The sequence below is a fragment of the Aotus nancymaae genome, unplaced genomic scaffold, assembly GCF_030222135.1.
Source record: "Aotus nancymaae isolate 86718 unplaced genomic scaffold, 86718_ANA_hifiasm-v0.15.2.pri h1tg000016l, whole genome shotgun sequence".
In the NCBI taxonomy this organism is placed as follows: domain Eukaryota; kingdom Metazoa; phylum Chordata; class Mammalia; order Primates; family Aotidae; genus Aotus; species Aotus nancymaae.
Genome location: NW_026988428.1, coordinates 62,779,358 through 62,796,334, shown reverse-complemented (window position 1 = coordinate 62,796,334; position 16,977 = coordinate 62,779,358). Strand labels below are relative to the sequence as shown.

The 16,977-nt window shown below is 45.1% G+C and overlaps 2 pseudogenes; one reads left to right on the top strand and one right to left on the bottom strand.

Moving 5' to 3' along the window:
* The window catches only part of LOC105721337 (protein FAM98B-like), a 36,894-nt pseudogene that overhangs the window by 2,543 nt on the left and 17,374 nt on the right, over nucleotides 1-16,977 (bottom strand).
* On the top strand, nucleotides 15,210-15,287 carry LOC135275592 (U4 spliceosomal RNA; annotated as a pseudogene).

The following is a 16,977-nucleotide window of genomic DNA, read 5'->3' as shown; positions in this document are numbered from 1 at the left end:
AAACAAAGGCTCTCTTAGATGCTATCTCAATCTTTCATGAGCATAATTCTTAGCCTTAAGGCTTATTAACTCTTTTTTTTTTTTTTTGAAACAGAGTTTCTCTCTTTGTTGCCCAGGCTAGAGTGCAGTGGCATGAAATTGGCTCACTGCAAACTCTGCCTCCCAGGTTCAAGCGATTCTTTTGTCTCAGACTCCTGATTAACTAACTCTTTAACTTATAAAACATGTTTTATAAAATGATGTTTTAATGATATCACTAACATCTATAGTAAAAATTATGTTGGTTTGCAAAAAAATACCCATTATTCATTTAAGTTGTAAATAAGGTCATTAGTTCTTTTCATGATTGCTCCTTATAATCTGCTTCCTCTTCTTTTTTTTTTTTAACGACAAAATCTCTGTCATCCAGGCTGGAATGCAGTGGCATGATCTTGGCTCACTGCAACCTCCGCCTCCTGGCTTCAAGCAATTCTCCTGCCTCAGCCTCCCAAGTAGCTGGGACTACAGGACTGCACCACTACACCTGGCTAATTTTTGTATATTTAGTAAAGATGGGGTTTCACCATGTTGTCCATGCTGGTCTCGAATTCCTGACCTCAGGTGATCTGCTCACCTCAGTCTCCCAAAGGGGATTACAAGCGTGAGCCACTGCACTGGGCCTCCCTTTCTTTTTTGTTTGTTTGTTTCACCTTCTTGTTAATAATAGTTAGCTGGGTACAAAGTCACTTGGTATATAGTCAGTTAGAATGTAAGTAGAGATTACATCCTCCCAAGTCTCTCTTGCAACTAGATGTCGTGAAGTTTCACTTCTCACTATGACATATAAGCAGAAATGTTACATGCAATTTCTGCCTAAGGGAATGGCTTACCCTGAAACTCTTCTTACATTCACTTGGATTGGAATGTAGAAATGGGAGTAACTTAATTTCAACCATGCAAAAAAAAGAAAAAGATAACTCCTGAGGGCAGGAACTCATCTCTGTTTTTTTGGCTACAAACCTCTTTGGTAGTTTGGTGGAGCCCATGGACACCTTAGAATACTCCTTTTGTTTTGTTTTGTTTTGTTTTTTTGAGACGGAGTCTCACTGTGTCACCCAGGCTGGAGTGCAGTGGCATGATCTCGGCTCACTGCAACCTCCACCTCCCGGTCAAATGATTCTTGTGCCTCAGCCTCCCAAGTAGCTGGGATTACAGGCGTGGGCTACTATGCCCGGCTATTTTTTGTATTTTTAGTAGAGACGGGGTTTCTCCATGTTGGCCAGGTTGGTCACAAACTCCTGCCCTCAAGTGATATCCCGCCTTGGCCTCCCAAAGTGCTGGGATTACAGGTGTGAGTCACTGTGCCTAGCCAGAATAATCTTTTGAATGCATAAAATAAAATACGTGAGATTACAAAGGAGATTAATTCAAAATGAACGTTATCAAATATTTTAAAAAACCAAATATGTGACATGGTAATATGCATCTTCATTAACACAATTACTAAGATCTAGTAGCTGATCAAATAATAGCTGTGATTTTGTTTTGTTTTGTTTTGTTTTGTTTTAGAGACGGGGTTTCACCATGTTGGCCAGGATGGTCTCGATCTCCTGACCTCGTGATCTGCCCACCTCGGCCTTCCAAAGTGCTGGGATTACAGGCGTGAGCCACCGTGCCCGGCCCAATAGCTGTGATTTTGAAAGTGATGAACATAAATGATATTTCAGCATTATCTGCATTAACTCTGATATAAATGAGGATGCCTGTGAATTTTTTTGGGGGGGACAGAGTCTCGCTCTGTGGCCAGGCTGGAGTACAGTGGCACGATCTCAGCTCACTGCAACCTCTGCTTCCTGGGTTCAAGTGATTCTCCTGCCTCAGCCTCTCTTGTAGCTGGGATTACAGGCATGCACCACCATGCCTGGCTAATTTTGTATTTTTAGTAGAGACGGGGTTTCTCCATGTTGGTCAGGCTGGTCTCAAACTCCGGACATCAGGTGATCCGCCCGCCTTGGCCTCCCAAAATGCTGGGATTATAGGCGTGACCCACCGCACCTGGGTGATGCCTGTGATTTTTATGGTGACAAGATTAATATTGGTACTGTCATTATTACTGTGGGTTTGTTGCCAACATTGATAATTGGAAGAAATGGCGCATTTCAGTAAATGTTTGTAAAAATATAAAGAGGTATTTGTTTTGCCATCCAAGCTTATGGTATTCCTGAATTCTATCATGGATGTAGTAGGTAGAATTTTTGCTCCTGTGACCTTTACTTCCTGGTGTTACTCCATACCTATGTTACCTGCATCCAAAGGGGACTGTGCAGATATAACTAAGGTTGCCAATCATCTGACTTTAAATTAAGGTGATTATCCTGGATTATCTGGGTGGGCCCTGTGTAATCACAGGAGCCTTTAAAGCAGAAGAGAAAGGGAGGAGATGAGGTCAGAGAGATGCAGCAGAGGGGGATGTCTGAGTAATTCAAAGCTTGAGGTGGGCTCCACCCACTGTTGCTAGCTTGGATATGGAAGGGGCCACACAGAAAGCTTGAGAAGAAAATAAATTCTGCCCACAATCTGAATGAGCTTGGAGATGAACTCTTCCCCCAGATCCTTCAGAAAGCAAGGCAACTCAGTGAACACCTTGATTTCAGCCTTGTGAGATCCTATGCAGAGAACCTGCTTGAGCTCCATTGTACCTAGCCTTCTTGTTACTGAAACACCAGGAGTTCGATCTAGGTCCTGCTGCTCTCCACACAGAAAACCAATCACTGACACAATGATTGTTGCCAAGGAAGAAGGCTCTAATTGGTGCTGCAGCAGAGGAGATGGGAGATCAGTCTAAAATCTCTCTCTCCCTGACCAAATAAAATTAGAGGTTTATATGGCAGGGAAAAAATGTAACAATGTGTAGAAAAACAGGAACTAGGGAATGGTAAGAAGCAATCATGATGAATGAGAGGTCTGGCATCTCCTTGTTTGCATGCCATGATCTGGTGAGTTGGTTCTATACGTTTTTTTTTTTGCAACCTCCGCCTTGCAGGTTCAAGCAATTCCCATGCCTCAACCTCTGGAGTAGCTGAGATTACAGGCATATGCCACCACACCTGGCTAATTTTTGTATTTTTAGTAGAGACCAGGGTTTCACCATGTTGTCCAGGCTAGTCTGGAACTCCTAACCTCAAGTGATCTGTCCACCTTGGCCTCCCAAAGTGTTGGGATTACAGGCATGAGCCACCACGCCTGGCCCGATACTTTCTTTGAGTGGCCTAGTGGGTCAGTTTCCTGAGGAAGGAACTCAGATAAAACAAATGTAAGTTTCAAGTTTTAAGACCAGAAGTGTCAATTTCTATGTTTTTCCAAAATAATTATCTATAAGACAATTGGGTCAGTTTTATTCTGACCCACAGAACTGTGAGAAGATAGGAAGGGGTTGTTTAAGCAGCTACATTTGTGGTAATTTGTTTGGACAGCATTAGAAAACTAATATAACAAACTCCAGGCTATACCCCTGCCCAAGGGAATGTTCAAAGAACAAAACAGAAGAAAACTAGATACTGAAAGATGAGCAAGGAAGAGCTCTCTACCACCCTGCAGATGCAGCAGCAGGGGAGTCTGAGAAACTGACAAAGCTTCAGATGGGCTCCACCCACTATACCCACCCACTACAGCCCTCCCTAGGCTACTACTGAGAGAGAAGTAAGTTTATTTTAAAAGTTGATCAAAGCTCTGGATATGAAAGAGATAGCTTATATTGTTCTGGAAAATCTCACCTGACAAGAAACCCAAGCGGCACTCAGGGGATGGAAGAAACTCACTTTATTACGCCGGCGGGCCCAGAAGGGTTCACACCCAAAAGTCTGGATCCCGGCTAAGAAAAGTACATAGTTTTTATAGGTGAAGGGGCAGGGGAAGTAACTCAGGACTTTTTTAGACAAGGAGGCAGTTTCTCTTAAGGTTTTCCAGTTAGTAAGCAGTAAGCTGAGGCACAGAAGCAGAAATAGGCAGTTACTAACAAAAACAGGGTCAGTTTCAAAAATAGGGACGGTTGCTGACAACGTGCTGACAAAATCCTGGGCAAAATTTCCATATTAATTTGAAGTCCAGAATGAGGTAGGACAATAGTCCTCAACCTTTTTGGCACCAAGGACCAGTTTTGTGGAAGACACCAGTTTTTCCATGGATTGGGGTAGGGGGTGGGGTGAGGTGGAGGATAGTTTGGGTATGAAATTGTTCCACTGCAGATCAACAGGCATTAGATTCTCATAAGGAGCTACTTGGGTGGATGAGGCAGGAGGATTGCTTGAGCCTGGGAGGTTGAGGCTGTAGTGTGCTATGATTGTGCCACTGCACTCCAGCCTGGGCAATAGAGCGAGACCCTGTCTCAAAAAAAAAAAATTCCACACTGGTCCTCTCATGTCCTTGTCCCTCAGCCAGCAGCCCCAGCTGGTCCTCCTCATCCCTTCTTGCACATGACCTTACCCCCTACCTACTGTCCCCCATACCTCTTGATCAAACAATGGCTACCAATCCACAAAAACAATTTCCCTCTTTTCCAAGGAGCCATCTTTGACCAACTCCTCCAGTAACAAGCTAACCTTTAACAGACCCTTCCTGCTAAGGTTGCATCCTTTCACAAGTTAGAGTGTTCATCTGAAGCCGTAGCAGACCCAGCATTCTCCGATAAAGGTTTATACTAACAGTGTTCTGGTCCATTTTCTAAAAGTGTGGTGCCTCAGTTTGATTCAGGACTGAACCCTCTTCTTCTCAGCCTGGGCTTGTATGATGGACAACAGGATATGCCTGTGATCCCTTGGCATGTACCCTCCAGTCTCTTAGCCTCAAATGAGAGACCGAGGCCAGAGTGTCAATCAATTGAGCCTTGTTGGGCCAGAGCCTGAGGGCTCACCCAGGAAAACTATGAGTCACAGAAATGTCTGTGGCCTGTGCTCTCTAAACTGGTTTCTAAAGCCGGGCATGGTGGCTCATGCCAGTAATCTCAGCAGTTGGGAGGCAGAGGCAGGAGGATCACCTGAGGTAGGAGTTCGAGACCAGCCTGGCCAACATGGCAAAACCCCTTCTCTACTATTTTTAATACAGAAATTAGCTGGGCATGGTGATACATGCCTGTAATCCCAGCTATTCTGGAGGCTGAGGCAGGAGAATCACTTGAACCCGGGAGGTGGAGGTTACAGTGAGCCGAGATTGTGCCACTGCACACTAGCCTGGGTGACAGAGCAAGACTCTGTCTCAAAAAAAAAAGAAGTTTAATAGGAGGCTCTGTCTCCCCACTCAAATCTCATCTTGAATGATAATTCCTATAATCCCCATGCATTAAGGGAGAGACCAGGTGGAGGTTACGGGGGTGGTTTCCCTCAGGCTGTTCTGGTGATAGTGAGTTCCCCTGAGAGCTGATGGTTTTATAAGGGACTCTTCCCGCTTTGCTCAGCACCTCTCCTTCCTGCCACCTAGTGAAGAAGATTCCTTGCTTCTCCGTCTTCTTCTGCCATGATTATAAGTTTCCTTAGGCAGTCCCCAGTCATGTGGAACTGAGTCAATTAAAACCTCTTGTCTTTATAAATTACCCAGTCTCGGGCAGTTCTTTATAGAAATGTGAAAATGGACTAATACAGTATTTACACATTCGTTTAAACGGGAGAAGACATGTGGGAAGGAGCGGGGTAGGGCAGTGAGGTTATACTTTTGTGGGGCTATTAATTAATTAGAGCTAAGTAAATCTACATTTTATGTAAGATAAGGTGAATATTCAGAGAAAAATGGAGTAGAGGAAGAATCAGTTATGCAGACGTCTCAGGGTAGGTGGAGGAGCGATTTGTTCTGCACCTGGGAAGATAAGCTTGTAATTGACATTATCATTGTGACTCTAATAAACTTTAGTTTTAGGAGCTAGACTTAGATGGCAGACCTAAAGTTACAATGGACATGTTCTTGCTTTATGGGAAGATGTACATCTTGAAAGGTTTTGAGGCCAGCAAAGAGTTTACTTAGGAAATATTTGTGAGGACCATCATCTGGAGATATACAAAGTGTGCTGCCTTTCTGTGAGGGTCTGGGTAATGTGTGATGCTTTGACACCAGGGTGTAAAGTAATATCTATTTGGGAACAAGATAGCAGTGCTGCATGACTCAGTCTCTGGGCGTAACTTTCCCTTTGGCATAACAAGTTTGCGGGTCCTGAGATGTTTTTATTTCTCCTATACAAGTCACAGGGACTGCTCAGCTGAATAAGCCCTGCTTCCAACCCTCTCTCAACTTTGTATAATCACCTCAGCAATTTTTTTTTTTTGAGATGAGGTCTCACTCTGTTGCCAGGTTGGAGTGCAGTAGTAAAATTATGGCTCACTGCAGCCTCATCCTCCCACCTCACCCTCCAGGGTAGCCGGGACTACAGGCATGTGCCAGCACACCTTCTTGTATTTTTTTGTAGAGGTGTGGTTTCACCATGTTGCCCAGGTTGGTCTTGAACTCCTGGGCTTAGGTGATCCACCCACCTTAGCCTCTCAAAATGCTATTGATTATAAGTGTGAGCCACTGTGCTTCACCCACGTAAGCCTTTTTTTTTTTTTTGAGATGGCGTCTCACTCTGTTGCCCAGGCTGGAGTGCGCTGGCACAATCTCAGCTCACTGCAACCTCCACCTCCCAGGTTCAAGCAATTCTCCTACCTCAGTCTCCTGAGTAGCTGGGACTACAGGTGTGGGTGATCACTCCCAGCTAATTGTTGCATTTTTAGTAAAGACAGCATCTCACTATGTTGGCCAGGCTGGTCTTGAACTCCTGGCCTCAGGTGATCTGCCCACCTCAGCCTTCCAAAGTGCTGGGATTACAGGTGTGAGCCACCGTGCCTGGCCTCACTTAAGCCTTTATTATCTCTATTGTCCTTGGTATAAGCCTCTTGATGTGATTTGTGTTTTTACTACTCAGGGTTCTTGCAGATGACCTGGGCTCATAGTTCCAAGAGATTTTCAGGGCCTGTGTATTTATGTCTTCTTTGTTCTTTTTTTTTTTTTTTTTCTTTTAAAGACGGGGTTTCACCATGTTGGTCAGGCTGGTCTTGAACTCCCAATCTCAGGTGATCCACCTGCCTTGGCCTCCAAAGTTCTTGAATTACAGGCATGAGCCACCGCGCCTGGCCCTCTTTGTTCTTATTATTTGAATATGAGCTCAATGTTGTGGAGCAAATAGAATTAAACATTAGATGCTGTGGCAGAATTTTACTAGGACATTCTAGAACTTTAGTGGCTGTTCTGGTGAACTTTGAATGCAAATAAGATAATCCATGTTTGGCATCTTACAATGAATGGTTAAAAGTTTCCAGGTATTCAATAGTTAGCATTTTTTTTTTTTTTCGAGACAGAGTCTCAAAAAACAGACCCTTGCTGACAATGTGAGGGCACTAGTTATGACCCCTAGTACTGGAGGATTGACTGCCCCTGCTCCCACCAAGGGACTCAGTCAGTCAAAACTCTAGCAGTACAAACGGAGGAATTAGATAAAGACTGAAGGGCCCTGGGGTCTTCCTCAATGCTCCTGTCCAGGAACATTGTAATTACTGCTGAGGAACCCTGGGTAACTCTGGACGTCATGGGCACCCAGATTCAGTTTCTTTTCGATACAGGGGCAAATTAGTCTGTCCTTAATTCTTGTGCAGGAAAACTTTCCTTCTAGTCCACGAGCATTATGAGAATGGAAGGAAAGCTACAAACAAGATTCCTTACTCCTCCTTTGATTTGTCAATTTGAGAATCAAATCTTCCAACCGGAATTTCTAGTAGTACCAAGCTGCCCAGTCCTCTTGTTGAGAAGAGATATTATGATTAAAACAGGGACACTACTACAATTTAAGCATCACCTTGTGAAATTGCTAAGTCAAAAACACAACGTCCGGGACCATATTAATAAACAGGCTAACCTGCTAGCATGGTACACTGGGAAACCGGGGAAGGCTAAAACAGGAGTGCCAGTCAAAATACAGCTTCAAGACCTCAGCTATTTTCCCAGTCGAAAATAATACCCAGCCAGGCATTGTGGCTCACACCTGTAATCCTAGCCCTTTGGGAGGCCGAGGCAAGTGGATCACCTGAGGTGAGGAGTTCGAGACCAGCCTGGCCAATATGGTAAAACCTCGTCTCTACTAAAAATTCAAAACTTAGCTGGGCGTGGTGGTACACCTGAAAATGAGCTAATAGAATGGGCCCCAGAAATCAGAGAAGCCTCCACCAAGCTAAAACAGACCCTACCCAGGCTCCTACTCTTGGCATCCCAGACCTAACTAAGTCCTTCTCCTTATATGTAGCGGAGAAGACGGGCATAGCTGTGGGAGTGCTAGTCCAGAAATTAGGATCAGAACCCAGACCAACGGCCTACTTTTCAAAGAAATTGGATGAAGTGGCCTCAGGGTGGCAAAGTTACCTGCAGGCAATAGTAGCCACTGCTACGTTAGTGGAGGAAGCCACTAAAATCGCCCTGAGCCAACCGCTGGAAGTTCTAATCCCCCATCAGGTGAAGTCATCTTTTTTTTTTTTTTGAGGTGGAGTTTTGCTCTTGTTGCCCAGGCTGGAGTGGAATGGTGCGATACTGGCTCACCGAAGTCTCCGCCTCCTGGGTTCAAGCGATTCTCCTGCCTCAGCCTCCCACAGGGATTACAGGCATACGCCACCACACCTGGCTAATTTTGTAGGGTTTCTCCATATTGGTCAGGCTGGTCTTGAAGTCTCGATCTCGGGTGATCCACTACCTCAGCCTTCCAAAAGTGCTGGGATTATAAGAGTGAGCCACCCATATCTGGTGGTAAAGTCAGTTTTAGAGATAAAGGGACACAACTGGGTGCAGTGGCTCATACCTGTAATCCCAGCACTTTGGGAGGTGGAGGCGGGTGGATCACCTGATGTCAGGAGTTCAAGACCAGCCTGGACAACATGGTAAAACCCCATCTCTACTAAAAGTACAAAAGTTAGCTGGGCATGGTAGTGGGTGCCTATAATCCAAGCTACTCGGGAGGCTTGAGGCAAGAGAATCTCTTAAACCCAGGAGACAGAGGTTGCAGTGAGCTGAGATTGCACCACTGCACTCCAGCCTGGGTAACAGAGCAAGATTCTGTCTCAAAAGAAAACAAAAGACATAAAGGGACATATCTGGATGACAGGAGAAAGGTTAACCAAATACCAGGTCATTCTCTTAGATAATCCAGTTATAACCTCTAAAACCTGTAACACCTTGAATCCAGCTTCATTGCTGCTCACAGGCCCAATAACTGGTCATTCCTGTGAGCAGGTCATCATATACACATATGTTAGCTGACCCGATTAAAAAGATCAGCCTGAGGGCCAGGCACGGTGGCTCACACCTGTAATCCCAGCACTTTGGGAGGTAGAGGCAGGTGGATCACCAGGTCAGGAGATGGAGACCTTCCTGGCCAACATGGTGAAACTCTGTCTCTACTAAAAATACAAAAATTACCTGGGTGTGGTGGCGCATGCCTGTATTCCCCAGCTACTCAGGAAGCTGAGGCAGGAGAATCACTTGAACCAGGGAGTTGGAGGTTGCAGTGAGCTGAGATCGTGCAACTGCACTCCAGCCTGGTGACAGAGCAAGACTCTGTCTAAAAAAAAATTCCAGATTCTGAGGATGACTGGTTCATAGATGGCAGTAGTTTTGTGTCAGATTGGGAGTGCAGAGCTAGATATGCAATAGTGATTGCAACACCATCATTGAGGCCCAGCCACTGCCCCCTGGCACAATCAGTACAAAAGGCTGAAATCATTGCTCTTACTGGAGCATTAATGTTGGGATAAATGAAAAAGCTTAACATCTATACAGATTCAAAACATGCATTCCTCGTGGTTCATGCTCATGCTACAATCTGGAACGAGAAGGGACTACTACTAACTAGCAAACACTCCCCTATAAAGCATGGGCGTGACATTCTTCAGTTATTAGAAACAATACACCTGCCAAAGGCCATGGCTATAATCCACTGTAGGGAGCATTAAGGGAACTTAACCCCTATAGCACAAAGAAACAGAAAGGCTGATAGAGAACTCAAAGCTGCGCCCTCAGGGTGCAATCCCAACAGATCCTAGTACTGCTTCCTTTCTACAGTTCCCCAGTAGAACCTGAATACACACTGCAGGAGGTACAGTTACTAAAGGAGTGGGGGACAAAAGGATCCTGGTGGTATATGGGATGAAAAGCTTCAAACAGCCCAGTGGAGAACTGTAAAAACCCTGCATGACTCCTTCCTTGCGGGGACAGATGCCTCCCTGGCCATGCTTAACATTGGGCCTAACTTAGAAGGTCTGTCAAGTCTGCTCACTGGGTGCACTTAACCCAGGAAACAAAATGCCTCCTCTAATTGAACTAGTCCAGAGGAGAGAAACTTACCCAGGGGAAGACTGGCAATTAGACTTCACCCATATGAAGCTTGTAGAGGATACAAGGTTGTTTTTTTTTGCCACGGAGTCTTGCTCTGTCACCAGGCTGGAGTGCAGTGGTGCAAACTTGGCTCACTGCTATCTCCGCCTCCTGGGTTCAAGCCGTTCTCCTGCATCAGCTTCCCAAGTAGCTGGGATTAGAGGCATGCACCACAACACCCAGCTAATTTTTGTATTTTTTTTTTTTTTTTAAGTAAAGACAGGGTTTCACCATGTTGGCCAGGATGGTCTCAATCTCCTGACCTCATGTGATCTGCCTGTCTCAGCCTTCCAAAGTGCTGGGATTACAGGTGTGAGCCATCGTGCCTGGCCAGAATACAAGTTTCTTACCCTACCAGAACAGAGAAGGCTAATGAGGTTATAACGGTTCTCTTAAAAGAAATAATCCCTCTGTTTGGGTTACCTCAGAATCTTCAAAGTGATAATGGCCAGCCCTTTATCTCCCAAATAACTCAACGGGTTGCTAAGGCTCTGAAAATTTGTATTAGAGTTCTCTAGAGGGACAGAACTAATAGGGTAGATGTGTATATATAGGGGAGTTTATTAAGGAGTATTGACTCACACGATCACAAGGTGAGGTCCCACAATAGTCTGTCTACAAGCTGAGGAGCAAGGAAGCCAGTCCGAGTCCCAAAGCTGAAGAACTTGGTTGGAGTCCAGTGTTCAAGGACAGGAAGCATCCAGCATGGTAGAAAGATGTAAACTGGGAGACTAAGCCAGTCTAATCCCTCCACATTCTTCTGCCTGCTTTTATTCTGGCCGCGATGGTGCCCACCCAGATTGAGGGTGGGTCTGCCTTTTCCAGTCCAGTGACTAGAATGTTAATCTCCTTTGGTAACACCCTCACAGACACATCCAGGAACAATACTTTGCATCCTTCAGTCACCTCGACACTCAATATTAACCATCACAGAATCAAATACTATTTACATTCCTCATGAAGTCCTCAATCCTCCAGGAAAGTAGAAAGGGCTAACCAAACTCTAAAATGAGTGTTAGCTAAGCTATGTGAGGAAACATTAGAAACTTGGGTCAGCTTACTGCCTGTAGCCCTCTTGAGGATCTGTTATACCCTTAGAGCAGAAATTAATATAAGCCCATACCATATGATATATGGAAGGCCATTCTTAACTAATGATCTAATTACTGATCGAGAAACAGCCAGTTTAGTAAAATACCTGGCTAACCTGTCACTTTCAGCAGGCTTTACAAAAGTTTGCAACTCAATGGCTTCCCATACTGGGAACTAACCAGCAACCCAAAATCAGGCCAGGAGATAAGGTACATGTTAAAACACGCGAAGAGGGATTGTCTGCTCAACAATTGCAACCCAAATGGAAGGTACCATTTTCAGTGGTACTGGCCACACCTTCTGTGGTCAAAGTCCCGGGATTAGATCATTGGATACATCTTTCAATGATCGAGTGTGATACCTAAAGCCCCAGACCTGGAACGGGAAGTTCCCATTAGCCACTACAGCTGTGGACCTGTGGAAGCTCTGAAGCACCTTTTAGAAGGCAGCCAAAAGAGAAGGAAAGGCCTACCAGCTTTCCTTGGTGTTTTTGCTTTCTTTTACTTTTCTTTTCCTGAACATCTTTCTTGAATTAATTCCTTGGTGTTTTTGATGAAGAGTCACTATAGGCTGCAGAATAGTAGCCACGTTTTTATTTTATTTTACTTTTGCAGATTATTTTCTATCTTTCAAATGGTTAGAATCACTTCCTTTGTAGTAATTAAACAGAATGCTTTAATCCATTCCTATAACAAACATTCCTGACAGCATACATATTCACCCCCTGAAATTTCCATTAAATCTTTTAGCCAAATTCATTTCCTCTTTCCTAGAGACCATCAAGCTTCAGATGATCATGTGACAGGGTTTCCAGCCAGTTCCAAATGAAGACAGCACCTTTGGCCATCAAGAAAGTACTCTGTTGGCGGGGTTCAGTGGTTCATGCCTGTAATCCCAGCTCTTTGGGAGGCCGAGGCAGGTGGATTACGAGGTCAGGAGATCAAGACCATTCTGGCCAACATGGTGAAACCCTGTCTGTACTAAAAATACAGACATTAGCCGGGTGTGGTGGCATGTGCTTGTAGTCGCAGCTACTCCGGAGGCTGAGGCAGAAGAATTGTTTTAACCTGGGAGGCAGAGGTTGCAGTGAATGGAAATTGCACCACTGCACTGCAGCCTGGGCGACAGAGTGAGACTCCATCTCTAAACAAAACAAAAACTACTCTGTCTCTACTGGACAGAGCAGGGCAAGAGTTCTATGATCCCCAATAGGTAGGGAGTGCACCCCAAGTCAGCATGAAGCAGTTATAGAAGAAAGACCACCAGTCTCTCTGCCTCCCATAAAGATGTATGGGGATCATGTCTCTCAGGGTAGAAATGAGGCAGGAGAACAGGATGTGGAAGCTGGGAACCTAAAGCCGATTCATGCTGACTGGTATCAGCGACTACTCCCTTTTCAACCTGTCCTTTTTCTGCGTGGCAGTTGCTGAGTGGCAGCTGGAAAATGAGAGTACCTCTGATTGGTCCCCTCCCACAACTGATCAGACTGGTCACGATCCCCTACTTCATTTGCATAGAGTGAACCAATGGGAAACCTCTAGAGGGTATTTAAACCCCAGAAAATGCTGTAACCAATGTTCATGAGCTGCTCGCTCCAGCTGGCTTCCACCCTGTGGGGTATACTTCCATTAAAAATAATCTCTGCGGCCGGGCGCGGTGGCTCACGCCTGTAATCCCAGCACTTTTGGAGGCCAAGGAGGGTGGATCACCTGAAGTTAGGAGTTCGAGACCATCTTGGCCAACATGGCACAACCCTGTCTGTACTAAAAATACAAAAATTAGCTGGGTGTGGTGGCGGGCACCTATAATCCCAGCTACTTGGGTGGCTGCTACTCAGGAGTCTGAGGCAGGAGAATTGCTTGAAATTAGGAGGCTGAGGTTGCAGTGAGCCGAGATTGAGCCACTACACTCCAATCTGGGTGACAAGAGTGAAACTCAATCTCAAAAAAAAAAAAAAAGAAGCTGTCTGTGGATGGGCGCTATGTGAGAATCAAGGAAGCTATCAAGCTGTATATGCTGTCACAACCCACTGAGATTTGCTTGGATCCAACCATCCCTCAGGCCAAATCTGCACAAAAGTTTGACAGTTTTTACTTTGAACAAATCTCTATTTAGTGTGATATCTTATTCATGCAAAATTACACCTTTTGAGGCAAAAAAAAATTTTTTTCTAAGAGTCAGGGTCTGGCTGTGCTGCCCAGGCTGGAGTAAGTGATGCAATCATAGCTCCCTACAACCTCAAACTCCAGGGCTCAAGTGATCCTTCACCTCAGCATCCCCAGTAGTTAGGACTATCGGCACCGCCACTGTACTTGTTGTTTTCTGAACTACTGTAGGAGAGCCTAACAGTTACCCCTACTCATCTTAGTTCTTAAGTAGGACTTTCGGCTGGGTCCAGAAATCAAATTGACACAGACATTAACAAGGGAAGAGCGTACACATTTTATTAATTTTTACATGTACATGGAGACCCTCACAAGACAGTGAAGACTCAAAGAAATGAAAAAAGTAGGAAGATTTTTTACTTTTCAGATGAAGAATGATAGATTTGTGAAAAAATGACAAGGCAAAGCGATCTGGGCTGGAGCAGTAAATTCCAGGGCAGTCACTAGGAGATTTATGGAGAAGTGTAAAGCCAGTGGAAGATAAGGGTTACTTTAGTCTGTTTATTTATACAGGCCTGTTGGAGCATCAGTTCCCAGTCTCTGGAGATAGGGGTTATTTTCTCACCCTGGTACAAAGAAGGCATCCTCCTCAAAGGAATTTTTATGGATTGTAACAGATAGGAAAGGACAAGTCAGCTACCTCTTTTTTCTTTCTCTCTTTCCTTTTTATTTATTTATTTATTTATTTATTTATTTATTTATTTATTTATTTTGAGATGAAGTCTCACTTTGTCGCCAGGCTAGAGTGCAGTGGTGCGATCTCGGCTCACTGCAACCTCTGACTCCCTGGTTCAAATGATTCTCCTGCCTCAGCCTCCCAAGTAGCTGGGATTACAGGCATGTGGCACCACACCCAGCTAAATTTTTGTGTTTTTAGTAGAGACAGGGTTTCACCGTGTTAGCCAGGATGGTCTCCATCTCCTGACCTCATGATCTACCTGCCTTTGCCTCCCAAAGTGCTGGGATTACAGGTGTGAGCCACTGCATCCGGCCTTTTTTTTTTTTTAAGACAGGGTCTTGCTCTGTCTCCCAGGCTGGAGTGCAGTGGCATGACATGGTCTTCACTCCTTGCAACCTCTGTCTCCCTGCCTCTCGGGTTCAAGCAATCCTCCCACCTCAGCCTCCCGAGTAGCTGGGACCATAATGCATGCTGCCCTGCCCAGCTAATTTTTGTATTTTTTGTATAGATGAGGTTTCACTGGGTTACCCAGGCTGATCTTGAACTCCTGAGCTCATAAAGATCCACCGGCCTTGGCCTCCCAAAGTGCTAGGATTAGAGGCAAGAGCCACTGCACCTAGCCTTTTCTTTCCTTTCTTCTTGACTGACCAACATGGAGAAACCCTGTCCCTACTAAAAAAAAATACAAAATTAGCCAGGCATGTTGGTGCATGACTGTAGTCCCAGGTACTCAAGAGGTTGAGGCAGGAGAATCACTTGAACCTGGGAGGTGGAGGTTGCGGTGAGCCGAGATCAGGCCATTGTACTCCAGCCTGGGCAACAAGAGTGAAACTGTCTCAAAAAACAAAACAAAACAAAACAATAGCTTTGTGTAGTGGCAGTATCATAGCCAATGAGGTTTATCCGAGGCACAATTATTGCCATTTTAAAAAATTTAAATGTTTTTATAAAATTAAAAAAAAAAAAAGTAAACATCAGTTAAGGGTTTCCCTGCGTTCTGTGAGTCACTCCAGCAAATTAATTGAACCCAAAGATGGGGTAATGGGAAACTCAACTTGAAGCCAGTTGGTCAGAAGTTCCAAAGGTGCAGACTCGTGACTGCTATGTGAGTGTGGGGGAGTCAGTCTTGGGTACTGAGCCCTCAACCTGTAGCATCTGACACTATCTCCACTATCTCCAGGTAGATAGTGTCAGAATTAGAGGGCATCCACATGATCTTCACTGCTTGGTATGTGGGGAAAAAAAATCCCCACACACATGGCCACAGAAGTCTTCTGCATGGACTGTTGTGGTGTAAGAGTAGAGAAACATGGTTAGGGAGAGTTTTCCCTACACGGTAGTATCCACGGTTCCTCAAGTTCCTGCCATATCTCCTCCTTCAGCTTTTCTTAGTCCTGGGCCAGGTGCTTGGGTGGTTCTGTGGCAAAGGGCACCAGTTTCTCCTGCAGGTCATCCAATGTCATTGCTTGTCCTTGTGGTTTCTAGTCTATCCTTATGGATTCCAGGTCTTGCTCTTCCCTGCTTTACATCCAGCCCTCCTGACTGCCAGCCTGGGTGACTTCAGGCCCTACACAACCCAAAGGCGACAGCCTTGTGTAGATCTCTCCACCAGCTCCCACAGTTACCTAAACTCTAATCCCTATGATAAACTCTCTATAATCTCTACCATAGACCTTACTGTTTCTCATAGTGAGTGTTTCTGTTTCCCTGGTCAAACTCTGTGTAATATTGGGGTTCAGGGGTTCAGGGTGTCCTCAGCTCCCCTGAGAGTATGTTTCTCGAGGTTCTTGGTCTCCTGCCCTCTCAAGAATGAGAGAGGGGACCACGGCGCAGTGCGCAGTAAATGCCAGATTCAAAAGTGTTTGTAGAAAGTGATTTAGAGAGAGAGAAACAGGAGGAGAGAGAAAGAAGCAGCTAACTCTCACACTGAGTGAGAGAATCCAGACAGATGTAATCCAGGAGAGGAAAGCAGCTTCCATCCTGAGTGGAAGGGAATAGAGAGAGAGAGAGAGACGGAGTTTAGGAGGGGAAGACAGGCTTCTATGAGAGAGTGTGGAAGGGGACCCCAGAGGGAAAATCCAGGAGAGAGAAAGATGGCTTCCACGAAGGGAGTATTCGTGGAAGGGGACCCAAACATGGTGTCCAAAGGGGTGTGGAAGAAGGAGACTTTTAACCTGGGAGGAACCCCCACCTTCTATAAGACCCCAGGCCAATCAAAGGAGTTCCTTAGAACTTCCGCTGAAGTGATTGAATCTTAGTTTATTCCCGAACCCGTGAAATTTAAACATAAACCATTAAATCTCCTGGATGGAGAGAGATGGGAGGAGGACATGGCTCTGGGAAATCCTTGCCCTTAAAACTATGCCCCTTGTGGACCAGAAAGAGAACACATTTCCTCAGTAGGTGTCACTACAATTACGAAATAAACATCTGAAGAGGAATACAAAATTTTTGCCATGTGTCAGGCATTTTGCTAAGTGTGTCTTATCTCACTTGATCTTCACCAGAACTCCACTGTACAGGTGAAGACACTGAGCTCAAAGAGATGAATACATTTTCCCGAGGGCATATTGCTAGACTATGGGAAGCTGGGCAGTCAAGAGAAACTTTATAAACTCTGTGGCATCTTGT